The sequence below is a fragment of the Rhinoderma darwinii genome, chromosome 1 (genome assembly GCF_050947455.1).
Source record: "Rhinoderma darwinii isolate aRhiDar2 chromosome 1, aRhiDar2.hap1, whole genome shotgun sequence".
Classification (NCBI taxonomy): domain Eukaryota; kingdom Metazoa; phylum Chordata; class Amphibia; order Anura; family Rhinodermatidae; genus Rhinoderma; species Rhinoderma darwinii.
In genome coordinates this window covers 433,573,820-433,596,667 of record NC_134687.1, presented here as the reverse complement: position 1 = coordinate 433,596,667, position 22,848 = coordinate 433,573,820, and positions in this window count along the sequence as shown.

Below are 22,848 nucleotides of genomic sequence, written 5' to 3'. Positions count from 1 at the left end.
AAGACATAAGAGAGTCAGACAGGGCAATCGGGGCACTTTTGATTTGGTCTGTATAAATTTGTTGCTAATCACATCAGCTGATTTGATAAAATCGGTCCCAAAACTAATTTCGGGAAATTCTTCATTAGTAATGAATTGTACAGCTTTACATTAGAGTACTCCTAAGTGATGGTGGTAATTGGATTTCTGGCTGGGAAGTAATGCGAAGAGCAGGTTAGTATTTTTTACTAGTACAGTAATCTCTTTTTCAAGTTTTGTTATTTTGTAAAGTATGCAGATATCCTACTTTTTACAATCTGAGCGTTTTGCTTTCTGATGTATGTCATTCATGTGCTGTATGTTAAGCATTATTATTGGTATTATTATTATTATTATTATTATTATTATTATTATTATTATTATTATTATCATCAGTAGAATTAAATTATTATTATTATTATTATTATTATTATTATTATTATTATTATTAAATCCTCAAACACTAGTAACAAATATCTTTGAAGCACTGCATTCAGAATAATACAATGCTTATAAAAATCAAGACAGTAAATGCATAATACAGTGTCAGCAAAGGGAAGAATAAACTATTTTAATCTTCCCTTCTTCTGCTTGGCTCCTTGAAACTTTTTGACAGTTCTAATTAGAAGTTCTTTTCTTTATAGAAGAGGAACCAAAGTCACTCCAGCGTTGCTATGTCTCCTGGGAAATTTCCTCTGCTGTATTGTCAAAATCTCTCGACAGCACTGTGTTCGGCTCTGCTCTTCTGAGCTGGAAAAAGAGTTTTTGGTGTGAATAATTATTGATTTAATTGGTGGGACGCCAGTACATTACCTAGTCAGCAGGGCTGATAAGGAAGAGTTGCATAAGGCTGTTTTCACATCACCGTCTGTGTTCCGCTGAGGGGTTCCGTCTGAGGTTTCCATCGGGTTAACCCCACAGTGGAAAGGCAAATGGAAAAGCTCAGTTTCCGTTTCCCTCACCATTTAACTCAATGGTGACAGAAACCTAGCTAATGGTTTCCGCCTGTCACCGTTGTGACAGGGTTCCATAATTTTGACGGAATCAATAGCGCAGTCAAGACCTCCGACGGAACCCCTCAACGGAAGGGCAACGGTGATGTGAACAGGCCCTAAGAGATAGGTTTCTCAAAGCCATAAATCCTGCACTCCATTGTATACTTTATTGTCTCACACAACCTAATTATGAGGATCAAGACATTGGAAGAAGCTTCTTAAAAGGAAATTTATCATCCTTTTTTTTTTTCTAACTAAAGCCAGATAGTGAAACATAATTTTTTTTCTAATCCCGTTTTATATTTTGATTGTAGATTTTTTTTAATTATAATTTCTGAACACGATTATGAGGGCATCATGCCTGAACTGCTGTTAACATCATTTAGAGATTTACTTTACGGCAGTTACATGGACCATAGGAACCTGTGAAAAAGAGGGGACCCATTGACTTCTGTGGGAGAGTTTTCTAGGCATGCTCTGTGACCAGTGCAGGGTCTCACTTTGCAGGTAGGGATAGGAGGAAGCTGTGTTCATCACCAATTGTCAATGGTGGATCCTATGATGATAATGAGATAACTGTTGAGAAGTGATCTCTACAGAACAGGAAGTGTCAGTCTATTATGAGGCTCAGTGGCCAAAGTGAAGAGGGCTATTATTTAGGAACATTTGTAAATATAGATGGTGGCATAGAAAATAAAAAATCAACAACAATTCTTAAAAAATGTTTAGCATAAAAACTTGATTTAAACAATAGGTCATTTTCTGATGACAAATTTCCTTTAAGAAAACGATGTAAGAATATAGATCAGTATCCACATATTTATATTACAAGGAAAAAGTACTGACTCTACAGCATATATATATGAAAAATCCCAACGAGTAAAATAATTGTCAAGTATGTCCCCTAAGGTTGGTTGGTTGGATGTTAAAGAGGCTCTGTCACCAGATTTTGCAACCCCTATCTGCTATTGCAGCAGATAGGCGCTGCAATGTAGATTACAGTAACGTTTTTATTTTTAAAAAACGAGCATTTTTGGCCGAGTTATGACAATCTTTGTATTTATGCAAATGAGGCTTGCAAAAGTCCAAGTGGGCGTGTTTAAAGTAAAAGTCCAAGTGGGCGTGTATTATGTGCGTACATCGGGGCGTTTTTACTACTTTTACTAGCTGGGCGTTCTGACGAGAAGTATCATCCACTTCTCTTCAGAACGCCCAGCTTCTGGCAGTGCAGACACAGCCGTGTTCTCAAGAGATCACGCTGTGTCGTCACTCACAGGTCCTGCATCGTGTCGGATGAGCGAGGACACATCGGCACCATAGGCTACAGTTGATTCTGCAGCAGCATCGGCGTTTGCAGGTAAGTCGATGTAGCTACTTACCTGCAAACGCTGATGCTGCTGCAGAATCAACTGTAGCCTCTGGTGCCGATGTGGCCGACACGATGCAGGACCTGTGAGTGACGACACAGCGTGAATATCCTCATCCAAGGAATTGAGAAATTGATGAAAATCAGTTAGTGTAGTGACAGTATCAGTCCAAATGAGGAAGATGTCGTCTATGTAACGCCACCACCTCAAAACATGTGAGAAGTGGTGGGATACATAGACTGACATCTCCTCAATATTGTCCATAAAAATATTGGCGTACGTGGGCGCCATATTGGACCCCATGGCCGTCCCTTTCAATTGAATGTAATAACTATCCTTAAAAAGAAAATAGTTAGAAGTCAAAATAAGTTCTACCAATGACATAATAAACTCGCATGAATTGTTATCATAGTTAGAAGTCATCAATTTCCGTCTTACAGCATCAAGCCCTTTATCATGACTAATAGAGGTGTAAAGAGAAGTGACATCAAAAGACACCAAAATAGATCCCTCTGGTAAGTCTACTGATCTTAATTTTTGTAAAAAATCAGTGGTGTCCCTGATATAAGATTTGGAGTTAATGGCAAAATTTCTCAGCACTTTATCCACAAAGATAGAGATATTACTCATTAATGAACCCCGGCCAGATACAATAGGGCGGCCTGGGGGGTTCATTAAATCCTTGTGGATTTTTGGTAATATATACAAGCAAGGAGTCACAGGAGATTCAACCATGAGAAATTTATGTAACTTCTGATCGATTATGTCTTCATCTAACGCTGTCTTAATAAGTAAGGTAATCTTATTTATGATGTCATGTTTAGGATCATTTTTCAATATTCTATATACATTCGTATCGGATAGTTGTCTATAACATTCCCTCATATACATGTCTGAATCCATAACCACGATTGCTCCACCTTTGTCAGCAGGTTTTATTGTGAGATCGTGGTTATGGATCAACTCATCCAATGCCACCATATCAGGAGTAGTCATGTTTGGCTGTTTAAAACCCAATTCACATGTTTGGGTCCTAAGTGTAGCAATATCTTTCTGTACCAGTTCTCTAAAAGTTTCTATCGCGTGTGATGTTACAGGAGGTTGAAACAAACTTTTATTATATAATCCCAATTTTTTAAGTGATAATTTTGGAAGAGTATCCTGAACTATTATATTGGTAGGTTGTGAATCAAACCAAACCTTCAATCTAATAGCTCTGACAAAACTATACAAATCCAACTCGAGTTGAAACCAATCAACATGTTGATTGGGGCAGAATGACAATCCCTTAGATAATAATTGCAATTGCATATTAGACAACTGATGACTAGAAATATTTACCACTGTTGTTTGGGCAGAGTCCCCTTGTTGCTGTCTTGCAGCGGTTTCTGTCCCTTCTGGTAAACAGATTTTTGAAAGCGGGTTCTTCCTTCCTCGATTTCTCCTGCAGCCTGCTCGTCTGGTTTTCTTCTTTTTGATTTCTCCAATGGACTGGAATCTAAAAAATCTTGGTCGTTTCTTGGAGGATTTTTCTTATTGTGCTCTTGGATACGAAAGTCCCCCTTGTTATGAGCCGGATCTTTACCTCTTTTATTCTCCCGTCTAAAGGCACCATCGGAATAGTTGAGAAAATTATCCCATGTGTAAACACGTCCCGTTGAGTAATCCGTTTGATCACGGAACCATTTTTTCTTTTTGGTTTCTTCTATATCACTCCTTACTTTATTGAGTGTCATGCGTAATTTCTCCATATGGGTGGTGTAATCTTCTATTTGAATAAGCGTTTTAAGAGTGTTCTCCAGATCATGTACCTTCACTCTCAAACCTCTTAAATCCCTCTGTAGGAAATCCATGTTCAGCAAAATGGTTTCCAAAGCATACTTGCTTGCGAGCTGTTCATTCTTGCTCCTAAATTCTTCGTGCTGCATATGCATGGTAGGTTTAAGTTGAATTCTCATTCCCCTTGGGATCATGTTGTTCTTATAATATTGACCCAATGTAAGTAGATGAAGTTCAACATTAATCAAATTCCAGATTTCTCTTAATGTCAGTTGTAGAAGGAATGCTTAAAAATGACACATCACCCTCCGCTCCATTTAGAATTCTCACGATATCCTCCTCAGTAAAAACAGCAGTGTTGGATGAAGTACTCCCAGCAGGTATATAAGCCTGTTCCATGATAAGAAACTTTTTGGTAGTTAAAGAACGTGGTGCAAGCTAATGGAATCCAGATATAGCAAACAAGAAGGCAGCAGCACTCACACAGAATCAATCGATCAGGTGCCCAGCAAAACGTCCTGATCCTCGGACGTGTATTGGTATATAAAGAAAGAAGATTTGCAGCACTCCAATGTGAAAAAAGTGGTGGTTTATTCAATCCAAGAACAACAGCAACGTTTCAATCCTACAATAGGATCTTTATCAAGCCTAGTGACACATCTACTACAGGAAACTAATATAGGGTTGAGACTACTTGACATAATTAGTCTCATTATAATACAATCAAGTATACAGTGTTGGAAAACTCATATAATTCATGGTATAAGGTATCATTATAAAACATAAACATGATACAAAAAGTGCGAATGTGTATATATAACAGTGTAAGTGGCAATGTACAGTGACACAAACGTTAAAAACAACTGATTACAACATAATCATTTATGCCTCAGTGGTGTTAAAATCAATCGTCATAACCACACTCACCAACCAGAACTTCAGATACATCAGGTGAATCATTAGTATGTAAATTCGTAGGTATATATTATAACAAACCGCTGCACACCTAAAGTCATTAGACTTCAATACATACGTATAAAGCCAAGAGACGGAAGTGTATCGTCGATCAGCAGCAAGACGCATTGGACGCATCAATATGATGTAATGTGTGTCAATGCGTTCCACTGAACTGCTCATGTGTGAAGCGGCATCATAGGTTGCCAAGCAACTGATGCAACTATGTAACGGATAACTAGTAACACGGCTGTGTCGGACAAAAAGTCTGAATTGTAAACAAGACAAGTAAATTAATCAATGCTCCTCATGGTGAGGAATGGAGATATTAAAATAGTTTTACAATATTATGTTATTATATCAGCTTCTTATAGATGATCCACACGTTGGCACAAAGAGCTCTGTCCGCAATTAAGTATTCAGAGCGACCTTCTGCCTAGGGTTTTAGGAACCGCATCGCATCGTCTTCACGTGCATAGGATATCCCATCCCCCTCTTCCGTGTAACGGACCAGGATTGTCGTATCAACGACACCATTTCTCATAAAGCATATATATTTTTTCTCTTCTCACATTTTTAAAAAAAAATCTTTTATATATAAATATCTCTACATCACTTGACACCACAGTAGGAGACTAGAAAAAATTCAACAAATAATAAATATCTTTATTGATATCATAAGACTAGATGAATATGACACAGCCGTGTCAGGTATCCCTAATACCGTAATTTTACTATTAAAAATAACGAAAGAGATTCCGAAATTCTGTTGGGAGTGGTATTTCAATCTAGAAAATTACAAAAATATAAAAATTTGTATTTATCACATATTGACAAGAAATTCATCATAAGAAATACAAATGCTAGTGTGTCATCATTCTTTATACTAAGGAGGACATAAAAAAACTCAAGAAGAGAGATATGCGAGCGTCATACAGGTAACCTATCTACAGCAAATTCTACATTAAGTCCAAATGGTTTCAATGTATTTAATCGGAATATCCACCTCAATTCTTTTTTATGTAATATCACATGACGATTGCCGCCTAATTGTAGTATAGGAACATGGTCCAGGATCATAAATGTTAGATCCCTCTCATTGTGACCATATTCCGAAAAATGCTTAGACACAGGTAAGTCAAGTTTCTTTTTGCGTATCGAGAAACGATGATTATTTAACCGGGTTTTGAAAGCACAAGTTGTCTCCCCTACATATAGGAGGCCACAGGGACACCATAACACGTATAAGACCCAATCCGAATCACAAGTGAAATTGTGTCTGATTTTAAATTGTTGTCCAGTAACTGGATGTCTAAAGGAATCACCCTTGCACATCAAAGTGCAGTTGACGCATCTGTAACACGGATTATTACCCGGTTTCAGGGGTTTAAAGATTGGTTGTAATACTTTCTTTTGTTCTGACACTCTGGTTTTCACCAGTCTATCACGAAGATTTTGTGAACGTCTATAAGACATAAGAGGATTATTATTCAATTCATCAATGTGTCCAAAGCTATTGCTAATAATTGGCCAATGTCTGTTCATAATCTTAGAGATATCCCCACTTATATCATTATAAGTCTAAATAAGTGGAATACGTTTCCGTCTTCCACCCACTAGAGATTTTTTAGGTTGTAGCAAGCTATCCCTCGCTGTATTGTCAATCTTATTTCTATGTGTCCACAGTAGTGCTTTAGGTTAGCCTCTTTGAAGAAAATTGCCAATCTTAATATCTAAAGATGTATCAAGATCTTCCTGTCTGTCAGTGTTACGTTTGGCCCTAATCATCTGGCTATAGGGCAAGGACCTGACCATATTCCTCGGATGACAACTGTCAAATCGTAGTAAAGTATTCCGGTCAGTCTCTTTGGTATACATTTTAGTTCTTAATATGTTGTTATCAATCAATACAGTAACATCCAAAAATTGGATATTGTCCATAGAGTGTGTCATAGTAAACTGAATATCCTCATCCAAGGAATTGAGAAATTGATGAAAATCAGTTAGTGTAGTGACAGTATCAGTCCAAATGAGGAAGATGTCGTCTATGTAACCTTTTTTGATGTCCTCCTTAGTATAAAGAATGATGACACACTAGCATTTGTATTTCTTATGATGAATTTCTTGTCAATATGTGATAAATACTAATTTTTATATTTTTGTATTTTTCTAGATCGAAATACCACTCCCAACAGAATTTCGGAATCTCTTTCGTTATTTTTAATAGTAAAATTACGGTATTAGGGATACCTGACACGGCTGTGTCATATTCATCTAGTCTTATGATATCAATAAAGATATTTATTATTTGTTGAATTTTTTCTAGTCTCCTACTGTGGTGTCAAGTGATGTAGAGATATTTATATATAAAAGATTTTTTTTTTTAAATGTGAGAAGAGAAAAAATATATATGCTTTATGAGAAATGGTGTCGTTGATACGACAATCCTGGTCCGTTACACGGAAGAGGGGGATGGGATATCCTATGCACGTGAAGACGATGCGATGCGGTTCCTAAAACCCTAGGCAGAAGGTCGCTCTGAATACTTAATTGCGGACAGAGCTCTTTGTGCCAACGTGTGGATCATCTATAAGAAGCTGATATAATAACATAATATTGTAAAACTATTTTAATATCTCCATTCCTCACCATGAGGAGCATTGATTAATTTACTTGTCTTGTTTACAATTCAGACTTTTTGTCCGACACAGCCGTGTTACTAGTTATCCGTTACATAGTTGCATCAGTTGCTTGGCAACCTATGATGCCGCTTCACACATGAGCAGTTCAGTGGAACGCATTGACACGCATTACATCATATTGATGCGTCCAATGCGTCTTGCTGCTGATCGACGATACACTTCCGTCTCTTGGCTTTATACGTATGTATTGAAGTCTAATGACTTTAGGTGTGCAGCGGTTTGTTATAATATATACCTACGAATTTACATACTAATGATTCACCTGATGTATCTGAAGTTCTGGTTGGTGAGTGTGGATATGACGATTGATTTTAACACCACTGAGGCATAAATGATTATGTTGTAATCAGTTGTTTTTAACGTTTGTGTCACTGTACATTGCCACTTACACTGTTATATATACACATTCGCACTTTTTGTATCATGTTTATGTTTTATAATGATACCTTATACCATGCATTATATGAGTTTTCCAACACTGTATACTTGATTGTATTATAATGAGACTAATTATGTCAAGTAGTCTCAACCCTATATTAGTTTCCTGTAGTAGATGTGTCACTAGGCTTGATAAAGATCCTATTGTAGGATTGAAACGTTGCTGTTGTTCTTGGATTGAATAAACCACCACTTTTTTCACATTGGAGTGCTGCAAATCTTCTTTCTTTATATACCAATACACGTCCGAGGATCGGGACGTTTTGCTGGGCACCTGATCGATTGATTCTGTGTGAGTGCTGCTGCCTTCTTGTTTGCTATATATATATATATATATATATATATATATATATATATATATATGTATGTAGTCAGTCTGTTACTCTTAGCTACAGCGACGGCCAGGATACTGCAATACTTTGGAAAGTCCCCCTTTGTATCAAAACAGGCTCTGTCAATTAAGCAAAAGATCGTATCAGTATAGTCCAATGGGACAACTCAGGCTTCCCAATATAGTGTGGGAGGCTGCTCTCTTTCCTTCTCCATTTATAATGTGCTCTCTAAACACCAGGTGCTCTTTTCTGTATGTATGGTTGCTTACAGTTTTTCTGTGATGCAACCGCTGTTTTGCTGGAGCCCCCACTCTGGTGCTGACCCCCGCTCAGATCCCCGGTGTCTGGCCACCTTGTCTCATCAGCTCCGGCTCTGATTCCACTTAGGGCAACGGTCCCAAACCTTTTTTGCACCAAGGACCAGTTTCACGCAAGAAAATTTTTCCACGGACCGGCAAGGTGGTGCATTGTGGTTGGGGTGGTTATGGTCAGTTCACACGTTGCGTAAATACCGGGGATTTTCCACAACGGAATTAGTTGTGGAAAATCCACAGCATAATACAATAGCAGCAAAGAGAATGAGATAGAACAAATCTCATCCACACGCTGCGTAAATCATGAGCGGAAGCATTACCCAGACATTGACATGCGTTGCAGAGTTTTATTCCACAGCATGTCAATTGTATTTGCGTAAACGCTGCTTATTTGTTTAATAAAACCCACAACAAATAGCAGTTGTTGCGTTTATTGCGGTGGAATCGCAGTGATTCCGCCGCAAAAACGCAACTCGGAAAAAAACCTTTAAAAAAACAACTTATACTTACCCAGAAGTCTGTGTTCCTCCTCCAGGCAGGCCTCCTGGGATGACATTATATCCCATGTGACTGCTGCAGTGGCGGTTACATTGGATGAAACATCAGCCCAGGAGATCGGCCTGGATGACTTAAAAGGGCCGGCCTCCTGGGATGACGTTTCATCCCATGGAACCCAGCCACTGCAGCCAATCACAGGATGCCAGCAGGTCAGCTAAATGCTCAGCAGTTCGACATTCCGGGAGCAAAACTGCACCACAGTTTGGTGCGTTTTTTTGGCCAAAATCCCTTCGGCCATCAGGGTGGATACCACATACTGCGGCCCGGTATTGGTCTGCGGCATGGTTGTCGGGGATCACTGATTAGGGTACTTATTGTTCTGTTCCTCTGCACACAGCTTCTCTGCCTACAGCTCACACAGGCCACTTCTGGAACAGTTCTACTCACACATGCACTGATTAAAGATATCTCATTCCCCAGAAACATGACAATGCCTTCTTCTCTAGGTTAGGCTTCGTTAACATCTGTGTCAGGGCTCCGTTCCGATGTTTTATCTGAGCTTTCCGTCGGAACAGAGCCCTGACTGACACAAACGGAAAACATTGATTTCAATGGTGACGGATCCGGTGCCAATGGTTTCTTGTATTAATTGTGGGTTACAGCTGAAAAGACGGGCTCTCTCTCACTTTCGAGCCAGGTAGAGTGCATCTTGTACTGAGCATGTGTTAGATTTATTTCATCATGGTGCAGGGGGGGGGGGGCGGTACACTGAAAGGAGATTGTCAACTCTAGGTGGGCGGGGAGATAAAGTTTACCTCATGAATACACTTGGACTCATAAAATGCTCATTTTAATATTAGGTGGCAACATTTTAAATTGGATTATACAGATATTCTGATTCTGACATGGATTTTTAAAGTAAGTAAACCATCCTCATCGGGTCTATTTAACAATGTATGCAATTTGTATTGTAAAATCTGGTGACAGATCCTCTTTAACATGTTAGTGCAGAGTATCAACTGTAATACAGAGCTGGCACCTGCTGTGTATGGAGTGGGTTCATCTCTTGAACTTGCTCCATACTTCCCCATCCCGACCGAAGTAGTACATGTACGTCAAACGTCGGGAGGGGGTTTCGTTTTAGTTAGTATAGAGCAAAGAAGACATAGGGCTGACTTAATTACTATGTACAAATAAATCAAAGATCAGTACAAAGATCATACCTGGTCCCTTAACCATGAAAATGGTATACCCTATGTTTAGAGCAAAAAATGTTTCACAGTCAGTTAGAAGATTTATTTTTTTACTGTAAAGAGCATTGAGACTATGAAATTATCTGCTTCAAGATATGATAGTCGATTCAGTAAGGAAATTGGATGCCTTTCTTTGAAGCAATAATATAACAAGTTATAAGCACTAGATGAAAAAGAGTATTTGATACAGGGTTTTATTCTGATTGCCATATTTGGAGTCGGGAGGGCAATTGCCAACTACTTCATAAGGGTATTTAGCTTTCCTCTGGATCACTCACTTCAAAATAGGTTGAACTCAATGGACTCACGTCTTTCTCAAACTTACCAACTACAGTAACTATGGTACCTATGGAAAATTGGCATTGATGTGAGGTATGAAGTAGGATTAGGAACAAACATGCCGCAGAACAAGTGATCTCTATTACATGGTACATTCATATCACTTTTATTTTATACAAGTTGCAATGACTTTTTATATAGATTTGTTCACTGATAGTGCTCTATATTAATTGTTCCATCAGTATATAATCAGTATTTTACCCCCGGTGCTTTATTTGGATAGCTGAAATCAGAGACTGTATAATCATGTAGTGTTCCGTACATCTAGGAAGAATTGCTGCACTTGACTCCAAAGTGTTCTATTGTCAGTACGCAACCTATTATTTCCATTCACTAGTCATTATCAGCCATCGTCCTTGTGCTGGGATGAAGACATGTTAATGGACACTTACATGCATATGGTAGATGTCCTACTCCTGCTTTCATATCACTTCAGATTTGTTGCTTAAGTCTTATGATCAGTGTAAGGAAATTTATTTTCTTATAGAAAAATCATTCATTTAATTATTATTTTGAGTAATTCTAGAGTGCAATTAATATTCAGTCTGTTAAATATATAAGCTATTTTATGGCATAATATTTGAATCCCCATTATAATTCTATAGTAATATGGAAAAAAAAAACTCAGAAGGTAATAGGATGAATTAAACATGGCAACTACCCAGTGATACACCGCTTTACTTTCCAGTTTAGGGGTGTACCTACGGACGTAGCCATCTTTACCTTGATTCTGATAACTTGCTGCAGCGTGATATCACACAACAAAAGCCATTGAAAAGTCATTGGAAAAAGTCAAGATAAAGGATCTTTCCACTGTGTATTTAATGTGTTATAAGTCAAGATAAAGACGGCTACATCTGTATACAGAAATGCAATTATCTTGTGTTATTATTTTATTTTTTAAAAGACTATTTGTATTTTTTATTACTAAAACATTGAATTATGTACAAAACCATAATTATAAAGGTTAAATAGATTTTGTATGATTACATATTTGTAAAAAATACCAGTAGAGAAACCAAAGGGAGACACTTTCAATAGCAGTTTCATTAATATCTCTCTTTTAGTGTTTACTATACATTATTATATTTACTAATTTAAACAAACCTTTGTCAGGAAAGTCTCATAATAATAGGTTGTTTTGACAGCCCCCTTTTGTTAGGCGGGTACCCTGAAAATACTGTAAGCTTTTTACAGGTTATTCTACTTTTGGGACCTCCAGCCGACAGCTGTAATCTGGAACATGGCAGCAATTCCCACAATTCCACCACAGGGTAAATGAAGCATTAGGGTATGTTCACACGAGGTCATTACGTCCGTAATTGACGGACGTATTTCGGCCGCAAGTACCGGACCGAACACAGTGCAGGGAGCCGGGCTACTAACATCATAGTTATGTACGACGCTAGGAGTCCCTGCCTCGCTGCCGGACAACTGTCTCGTACTGAAAACATGATTACAGTACGGGACAGTTGTCCGGCAGCGAGGCAGGGACTCCTAGCGTCGTACATAACTATGATGCTTGGAGCCCGGCTCCTTGCACTGTGTTCGATCCGGTACTTGCGGCCGAAATACGTCCGTCAATTACGGACGTAATAACCTCGTGTGAACATACCCCCACCAATGCACAGACATGGTGAGTCCACTACAGTGAGACACGCTCTTTATACATGGTCTTCACTCTGGCAAAAAGCCCTAGTAAACTATTTAAAAAATATGTTTTCTAATACAGACAATCTACAGAGAATAAAAATTGTGCACTCAATAAATTTGCCCTAACCATAAAAATAGTTGATTTTGCATCTACTCACTACTCATAGAAAGAAACTAAAAGTGAGTTTTTATTTTTACATAATATTAGCGAAAAGTCACTGCCAACATTTTCAGACAATTAAATTTCATATAATGGAGGATGAAATCGGAATCTGTTTTACAGTATTTTAGCCTCTATTGTCTATTAGGTGGGATATACAACTCCATCAAAGAAAATTTGCTCATTGGTAAAACCCTAACGAAGAAACAGTTTTCAGAGTTACGCTCATCCATACATACCTTATATTCGTTATTCGAAGTTTCTTAACCCCTTCCCGCTCCTGGACGTACTATTAGGTCATGGTAGCTGTATCGTTCGCGCTCCATGACCTAATAGTACGTCACGGGAGTAACGGCCGTTTCGGCCATCCTCCCGACACATACAGGAGATGTGACAGCTGCTGTCTCGTACAGCAGCTGTCACAGCTCCTACAGCGGGGACCGATCGCTGTGTCCCTGCTGATTAACCCCATAAAAGCCGCGTTCAATAGAGATCGCGGCTTTTTAGGGGTTAAGCTGCCATCGCCGGCCTGCTACACGATAGCGGCCGGCGATGGTGACTATGCCAACTGGACACCAAACAATGGCATCCGGCTATGCCATCGATGGAAGCCTAGTGGGTCCTGACAAAGTGAGGACCCACTATGCTTGCTGTCAGTGAGTAGCTGACAGTTCTAATACACTGCACTACACATGTAGTGCAGTGTATTAGAATAGCGATCAGGGCCTCCTGCCCTCAAGTTCCCTAGTGGGACAAAGTAATAAAGTAAAAAAAAAGTTAAAAAAAGATGTGTAAAAATAAGAAAATAAAAGTTTTAAAAGTATTAAAAGTAAAAATCCCCCTTTTTACCTTATCAGTCCTTTATTATTAATAAAAATATATAAACAAACAAATAAACTATACATAATTGGTATCGCCGCGTCCGTAACGGCCTGAACTACAAAATTATTTTGTTATTTAGCCCGCACGGTGAACGCCGTAAAAGAAAATATTAATAAACCGTACCAGAATCACAATTGTTTGGTCACTTCACCTCCCAAAAAATGGAATAAAAAGAGATCAAAAAGTTGCATGTACCTAAAAATGGCAATGATTGAAACTACGGGTCGTTACGCAAAAAATAAGTCCTCGCACGGCTTTATTGATGGAAAAATAAAAAAGTTCTGGCTCTTAGAATAAGGCAACACAAAAAGTGAATGATTGTTTACAAAACGTATTTTATTGTGCAAACGCCATAAGACATAAAATAAACTATAAACATCTGGTATCGCCGTAATCGTATCGCCCCGCAGAATAAAGTGAATATGTCATTTATAGCGCACGGTGAACGCGGAAAGAAAAATAGAATAAAAAAACAATAGTAGAATTGCTGTTTTTTAGTCACCACGCCACCTAAAAATAGAATAAAAACTGATCAAAAAGCCGCATGTACCCCAAGAAAACTACAATGAATTCCTCAAGGGGTCTAGTTTCCAAAATGGGGTCACTTTTGGAGGGTTTCCACTGTTTTGGCACCACAAGACCTCTTCAAACCGGACATGGTGCCTAATAAAAAAGAGGCCTCAAAATCCACTAGGTGCTCCTTTGCTTCGGAGGCCGGTGCTTCAGTCCATTACCACACTAGGGCCACATGTGGGATATTTCTCAAAACTGCAGAATCTGGGCAATAAGTATTAGGCTATGTTCACACGGAGTATTTTGCCGAGTTTTTTTGACGCTGAAACCGCGTCGCAAAACTCGGCAAAAACGGCCCAAAAACGCCTCCCATTGATTTCAATGGGAGGCGTTGGCATCTTTTTCCCGCGAGCAGTAAAACTGCCTCGCGGGAAAAAGAAGCGACATGCCCTATCTTCGGGCGTTTACGCCTCTGACCTCCCATTGACTTCAATGGGAGGCAGAGAAAGCGTATTTCACGGTGTTTTATGCCCGCGGCGCTCAATGGCCGCGGGCGAAAATCGGCACGAAAATCGGCGTGCAGGGAGAGGAAAATCTGCCTCAAAGTTCCAAACGGAATTTTGAGGCAGATATTCCTCCTGAAAAATACTCTGTGTGAACATAGCCTTAAGTTGCGTTTCTCTGGTAAAACCTTTTGTGTTATAGGAAAAAATGGTATAAAGAGGATTTTCTGAGAAAAAAAATATGTAAATTTCACCTCTACTTTGCTCTAAATTTCTGTCAAACACCTAAAGGGTTCATAAACTTTCTAAATGCTGTTGTGAATACTTTGAGGGGTCTAGTTTCTAAAATGGGGTGTTTGATAGGGGTTTCTAATATATGGGCCCCTCAAAGCAACTTCAGAACTGAACTGGAACCTAAAAAAATAAATAAATTAGGCAATACTTCGCTTCTTACATTATACTGATAATGAGCAGTGCCCACCCCGAGATGACCCCAGTTTTGACCGTTTGTATAAACTGAGACCCCTATTAGACCGTTTCAGTGCCCGGTTTTCCCAAGCATACACCCCCGAGAAGTGTATTTCTATTGATGAGTCCTTGGTACATTTTAAAGGGAGGCTTCAATTCCGCGAGTACCTGCCGGGTAGGAGGGCAAGGTATGGTGTGAAGATGTATAAGCTGTGCGAGAGTGCATCAGGGTATACCTACAGATTTAGAATATATGAAGGGAAGGACACCAGTATTCAGCCCCCAGAATGCCCCCCTCCCCTTACTGGGAATTAATGCAAAAATTCTGTGGATTTGTTGCACCCACTGCTGGACCAGGGTTATCAACTCTACCTGGATAATTTTTATACCAGCGCCCCACTCTTCAAGTGCCTCGCTTCCAGTCCTGCGGCATGCGGCACTGCTAGAAGAAATCTGAGAGGCCTCCCTAAGACTCTGTTTGGGCAAACACTCAGAAGGGGTGAGAGCAGGGCACATTCTAGCAGCAACATATTGTGTGTCAAGTACAAGACAAGAGAGATGTCACACCAGTACCCATGTACCTGTACGAGGTGCCAGTACAGAGACCCCCAAACCAGACTGCATTCTGGACTACAATAGGTAAATGGGAGGGGTGGACTTGTCAGATCAAGTCCTGAAGCCCTACAGCGCCATGCGGTGTGGTATAAGAAGCTGCCGGCCACCTGAAACAGATGGCATTGTACAATGTGTACGTGCTACGTCGATGAACAGGCCAGAGGGGAACTTTCATGGTATTTCAAGAGGTGATTATCAAGAACCTAATCTTTAGGGACCAAGAAGGGGGGGGCACCCAGTACTTCTGTAAGCGGGGCCACATGCATCGTACCAGGGCAACACTTTCCAGGAGAAGTTCCCCAAACTGGCAAGAAAGGAAAAAGTCAAAAGAGGTACAAAGTCTGCTATAAGAGGGGGATAAGGGAGGACACAATATATCAATGTGACACGTGTCCCGAAAAACCAGAGATCTGTATGAAAGAGTGTTTTAAAATGTATCATACATTCCTTTGTTTATAATTTACCCCAATTTTACTTACCCTGATGAACTCCGCACAGCTTATCCCCCCTCGTCTTTCCCCTCTGGGCCCTGCTGTGTGCCCAGGCAGCTGATAACAGCCACATGTAGGGTATTGCCGTACCCAGGAGAACCCACATTACAGTTTATGGGGTGTATGTCTCCGGTCAAAATGCTCACTACACCTCTAGATGAATGCCTTAAGGGTGTAGTTTTTAAAACGGGGTCACTTCTTGCGGGTTTCAACTGTACTGGTACCTCAGGGGCTTCTGCATACATGACTTCGCACCAGAAAATCCCCAGTAGGCCAAATGGTGGTCCTTTCCTTCTGAGCCCCCCCATGGGCCCAAACGGCAGTTTATCACCACAAATGGGGTATTGCGGCACTCAGAACAAATTGCGCAACAGAATGGGGTATTTTGTTTCTTGTGAAAATAAGAAATTTTTTAGCCAAAACTACATATTATTGGAAAAAATTAATTTTGTTTTAATTCCCAGCCCAATTCAAGTAAGTTATGTGAAGAAACTATGGGGTCTAAATGGTCACATTACCCATAAATGAATTCCTTGAGGGGTGTAGTTTCCAAAATGGGGTCACTTCTGGTGGGTTTCCATTGCTTTGATACCTCTGGGGCTCTGCAAAGGCGACATGGCACCCGAAAACCAATCCAGCAAAATCTGGACTCCAACAAACACATAGCGCTCCTTTCCTTCTGAGCCCTCCCATGGGCCCAAACGGCAGTTTATAACCACAAATGGGGTATTGCCGCACTAAGGACAAATTGGGCAACAAAATGGGGTATTTTGTTCCCTGTGAAAATAAGAAATTTGGATCACAAATGACATTTTATTGGAAAAAAAATGAAATTTTTTTTAATTTCACAGCCCAATTCAAATAGGTGCTGTGAAAAATTGTGCGGTCAAAATGGTAACAACAACCATAAATGAATTCCTTGAGGGGTGTAGTTTCCAAAATGGGGTCACTATTGGGGGATCCCTACTGTTTTGGTACCTCAACACCTTTTCAAACCTGGCATGATGCCTAAAATATATTCTAATAAAAAAAGAGGCCTCAAAATGCACTAGGTGCTTCTTTGCTTCTAGGGCTTGTGTTTTAGTCCACATGCGCAGTAGAGCCACATGAGGGACATTTCTAAAAACTGCAGAATCTGGACAATACATATTTAGTAGTGTTTCTCTGGTAAAACCTTGTGTGTTACAGAAAAAAATTGAATACATTTGAAATTCAGCAAGAAAAATGAAATTTGCAAATTTCACCTCCACTTTGCTTTAATTCCTGTGAAATGCCTGAAGGGTTAAAAAACTTTCTAAATGCTGTTTTGAATACTTTGAGGGGTCTAGTTTGTAAAATGGGGTGTTTTATCAGGGATTCTAATACATAGGCCCCTCGACGCCACTTCAGAACTGAAGAGGTACCTTAAAAAAAAGGCTTTTGAAATTTTCTTAAAAATATGAGAAATTGCTGTTTATGTTCTAAGCCTTGTAACGTCCAAGAAAAATAAAATAATGTTCAAAAAACTATGCAAATCTAAAGTAGACATATGGTAAATGTGAACTAGTAACTATTTTGGGTGGTATAACCGTCTGTTTTACAAGCAGATGCATTGAAATTCTGAAAAATGCTATTTTTACAAAATTTACTGTAAATTTTGCAATTTTTCCTCAATAAACACTGAATATATTGACCAAATTTTACCACGAACATGAAGCCCAATGTGTCACGAGAAAACAATCTCAGAATCGCTTGGATAGGTTTAAGCATTCCGACGTTATTACCACATAAAGTGAAATATGTCAGATTTGAAAAATGGGCTCTGAGACTTAAGGCCCAAACTAGGCTGCGTCCTTAAGGGGTTAAAATTAGGTATGTCTAGAAATTCGTCACATTTACAGTTTTTGAAACTTGTATGCCCAATTTATGAAGTGTTCTGAAACATAAAAAGGCACAGATTCAGACACAGATTGTTTCATTTGTACAATACAAATTACATTATACATACATGCATCCCACAGTTATCAATGGATTATTTTGCTTTGACACTGCAAGAAAAACATATAAGCAATTGGTTTTGTTTCCCAAAAACTAGTTTATAAATGTATTAAAAACCTTATAATCAATTGTTTGTAACAAGAGCCCAGAGAAATGGCAAACATGTAATAAAATATACCAGCACACAATTGGTTACTTGACATGATTCCTGTATATTAACCCCTTAAGGACCGGGCCAATTTTAGCCTTGAGGACCCAATCATTTTTTTATATTTCCCTCTTTGCATCCTTGTGCTCATAACTTTTTAATTTTTTGTCCAACGTAGCTGTATGAGACTTTATTTTTTGCGGGATGAGTTGTACTTTATGAAGTCACCATTTTTTGGTACATTTACATTATCGTTTAATATATATACATTTTTATTTTGGCAAAAATGAAGAAAAAAAAGTAGTTCCGCTGCAGTTTTCTTTTTTTTTTTCTTTACACCATACACCGATCATCATAAATAACATTATACATTTATTGTACAAGTTGTTACGGACGTGGCGATATGAAATTTGTGTATGTTATTTCACCTTTTGGGACTTATATTAAAAGTTTATTTATTGAATTTCTGTGTATTTTTTTAAATAATTTTTTAAATATGTTTATAATATATATATATTATATCATTATATATATTTTTGAATCACATAGAGGGACTTTAAATTTTGATTTTTTTAACTTTAATGTACTGGTATATATCTATATGCCAGTACATTAGCCTGTGTACTGATTGTACACAGGCAGTTCTTAGTGCATACCTAAGTATGCCCTAACAACAGGGAATATGGTCAGACAGACCTGGCGTCCCTCAATGGACCCTGGGCTATCTGCCCATATCAGGTATAGCCATCGATCGCGTCACAGGGATTTCCTGTGACGCCATCAAAGGGCAGTCTCCCCTCTCAGCATTGCTTTGAATGCCGTGATTAGCTTTGATCGCGGCATTCAAAGAGTTAACGACAGAGAGAAGAGGTTTCTCTTCTCTCCGCCGTTAGAGCGGTGCTGCGGCTGTGTATTACAGCCGTTACAGCTGTTGCCCCGCTCATCATGGCGTGCGGGCACTGGCTGTCACACAGGACGAGAATACTCCTCCTAATGAGCCAAATACCTGCCGCTCAGGACGAGTATTCACGTCCTGTGTTGGCAACAACTTATTTGCCAATTTGAAGACTTGGGTTAACAATATGTGGTCTTCTAATTAGGTCGAATATCCTTAGGTATGAAACTGTATTACTTTCTAATTAAATCCTTAAAGAGGCTCTGTCACCAGATTTTGCAACCCCTATCTCCTATTGCAGCAGATCGGCGCTGCAATGTAGATAAGAGTAACTTTTTTTTTTTTTTTTTTTTTTTAAACATGCATTTTTGGCCAAGTTATGACCATTTTTATATTTATGCAAATGAGGCTTTCTAAAGTACAACTGGGCGTGTTTAAAGTTAAAGTACAAGTGGGCGTGTATTGTGTATGTACATCTGGGCGTTTTTACTTCTTTTAATAGCTGGGCGTTGTGAATAGAAGTGTATGATGCTGACGAATCAGCATCATCCACTTCTCTTCGTTACCACCCAGCTTCTGGCAGTGCACAGACACACAGCGTGTTCTCGAGAGATCACGCTGTGACGTCACTTCCTGCCCCAGGTCCTGCATCGTGTCGGATGAGCGAGGACACATCGGCACTAGAGGCTACAGTTGATTCTGCAGCAGCATCGGCGTTTGCAGGTAAGTAGCTACATCGACTTAACTGCAAACGCCGATGCTACTGCAGAATCAAATGTAGCCTCTGGTGCCGATGTGTCCTCGCTCGTCCGACACGATGCAGGACCTGGGGCAGGAAGTGAGTGACGTCACAGCGTGATCTCTCGAGAACACGCTGTGTGTCTGTGCACTGCCAGAAGCTGGGTGGTAACGAAGAGAAGTGGATGATGCTGATTCGTCAGCATCATACACTTCTATTCGCAACACCCAGCTAGTAAAAGAAGTAAAAACGCCCAGATGTACATACACAATACACACCCAGTTGTACTTTAACTTTGAACACGCCCAGTTGTACTTTAGAAAGCCTCATTTGCATAAATATAAAAATGGTCATAACTTGGCCAAAAATTACTCTTATCTACATTGCAGCGCCGATCTGCTGCAATAGGAGATAGGGGTTGCAAAATCTGGTGACAGAGCCTCTTTAAAGAGGACCTGTCCCCTGCCCAGAAACTGCAGCTGACATCTCAGTTAGATTGCTGCACCTCACAGATTCTGGTGGTTTTTTTTTTCTTCTAGCCCCCACCGTTCCTGTGATATCTGTTTTGTTAATTTTAGTGCCTGATATGCAAATGAGGCATTTGACTATCCATGGGGCAGTTACCCCTAGGCAAGTGAGCAGTGTTAACCGCTGACTTAATAGTCAAAGACCTCATTCGCATATAGGGCATGTAATGGCAGGAAGGAGGTGAAGGGAAAGTGAGCCCTAATCTACCCACCGCCCTGTCCCTGCCTACTTGCAACGACCCGCCCTAGGCGACGGGGTACAACTGGGCGGCGGTCCCTACGCTGTCTAAGTGCATGGGAGAACAAACAGGGAACACGCAAGGGAAGGAGCAGTAGCCACGGAACGCCGCGAGGAAACGGAGCGGTGAATGAGTAGTCAGGACCAGGATGAAGTGGAGTATACCAAAGTGAGCACGGAGAAGGAAGCAAGCCAGGGGCAAAGCAAAGCAGGTTAAGCGGAACTGCAGCAAGGCAGAAGCACGGCAGAAGCAGGCTGGAGCAAGCAGCAGTGAGGCCAGGAATCCAGAAGAATTACAAGCACTGAGGAAGAGAACACGGCAGGTAATAAAGGACAGGGGGCGGAGCTAACTCCGACTGACCAGGCCGCGATAGGCTCTCCCACTCCTGAGCCTGCCACCCTGGTTGGTGGGAGATGGTGTCAGTCGAACAGGTCTGGCCTCAGGTGTGGATTGATTAATCCCAGGAGTATACCTAGACGTAGTACCTGGCAGATCCCTAACAGGGCACTAAAACGAACGGCACTTATATCTCAGGAACAATGGGGGCTGGAAAAAAAAAGCACCTAAATTTATGAGGCTCCGACAATCTAACTTAATGTTAGATGCAGTTTTTTGGACAAGCGACAATTCCTCTTTAAGTTACAAAATGGATACAAATAGCACAGCGTGCATTAAAATCATTGGTAAATATGGAAATGAGTATCTGAAATATCAAAGCAACTGTAGGAAAATAAGGAACAGACGGAAGGTAGTAAAACTGCAGGATCAGACTACACAGGGTTTGCAGATGTCTGCATAGGAGCTGTAGAAACAAAATTATTTTTAAATTAAATGGGTTGTCCGATATCAGCAATTGTTTGGATAACTAAAACTCATACAATTTTCAAATATACTTTGTGTATTAATTCCTTACAGTTTTTAAGATCTCTGCTTTTTGTTGTTCAGTAGAATCATTCATTGTTTACTTCCAGTGAATAAAATTCTACCCATGGTCATGTGATGGAGCCACAGGTGCTAGGATCATTAGAAGATGCAGCTCTGATCTACATACTGCAACTGTAACGAGCCTTGCACCTATGTGTCCATCACATGATAATGGACAGAATTTTATCCACAGGAAGTAATCTATGAATGTTCCTTTAAAACTATTTGCAAAGGTGCTTCATTTATTTTAGATGAATTTGAGCAAAAAAAAAAAATATGGTTGCTATGGCGGACCTTCCCTCTCAATCTGAGTTGTACTGTATATGTCTGTTACCAAAGCAAGAACACATCACAGCATAAACACCACATGAAAATGTCATTACCTGTTTCACCACTAATCCAGTGCTTAATGCCTCATTATGTTACAATCAACTGCTCAAGTTATGTTGCACATTATATGCATATTTTTTTTCTATTGACATTGTAACTTAATGATGCTTTACTATAGCAAAGAATAACCTTGCGGACCATGTCAGTACGTTGAACTTTGCAAACGGCCATGTCAAAAAAATAAAGCCCCAAAGATAAATAGGTTACAATTAAAAAGTTTTTCACAATGATTTATAAAAACACTTTATTCCTTTAATTGTAAATTATTTTCCATGAAGAAGATTTTCAGCATTAGTTCCAGTAATTGCAAAGATATTTATGGGAGCAGAATCAAGAAGATTGAGATTAGAGGCCATGTATTACTTTACAGGGAATTTATGATCTCAAACGAACTCTGTCTAGTGTGACTTATTTTACCGCTAAAGCACGTTGTTGTTGTTTTCCAAGCTGCTATTTCTTATCTGCATAACATAATTGAAATAAATTCAATTCCTTGTTCTGTTATTTTTGACATAAGATTGACAGAAACCCTTCTATTGTTCCATTATGTGTCCTTCTTGTTCTACATGGTGACAGTAGTTGTGCCTAAGCGAATTCATACAACTCAATGAACCATCTAACTAGACTAAATAAGTCACCGGTAATACAAAGCCATTGTCAAGATCTGGAAGCAGATTCAGTGTCCAGTGGCTAAAACAATCAGAAATTTGGGTTATAATAGCAAGAGTAGTCAAG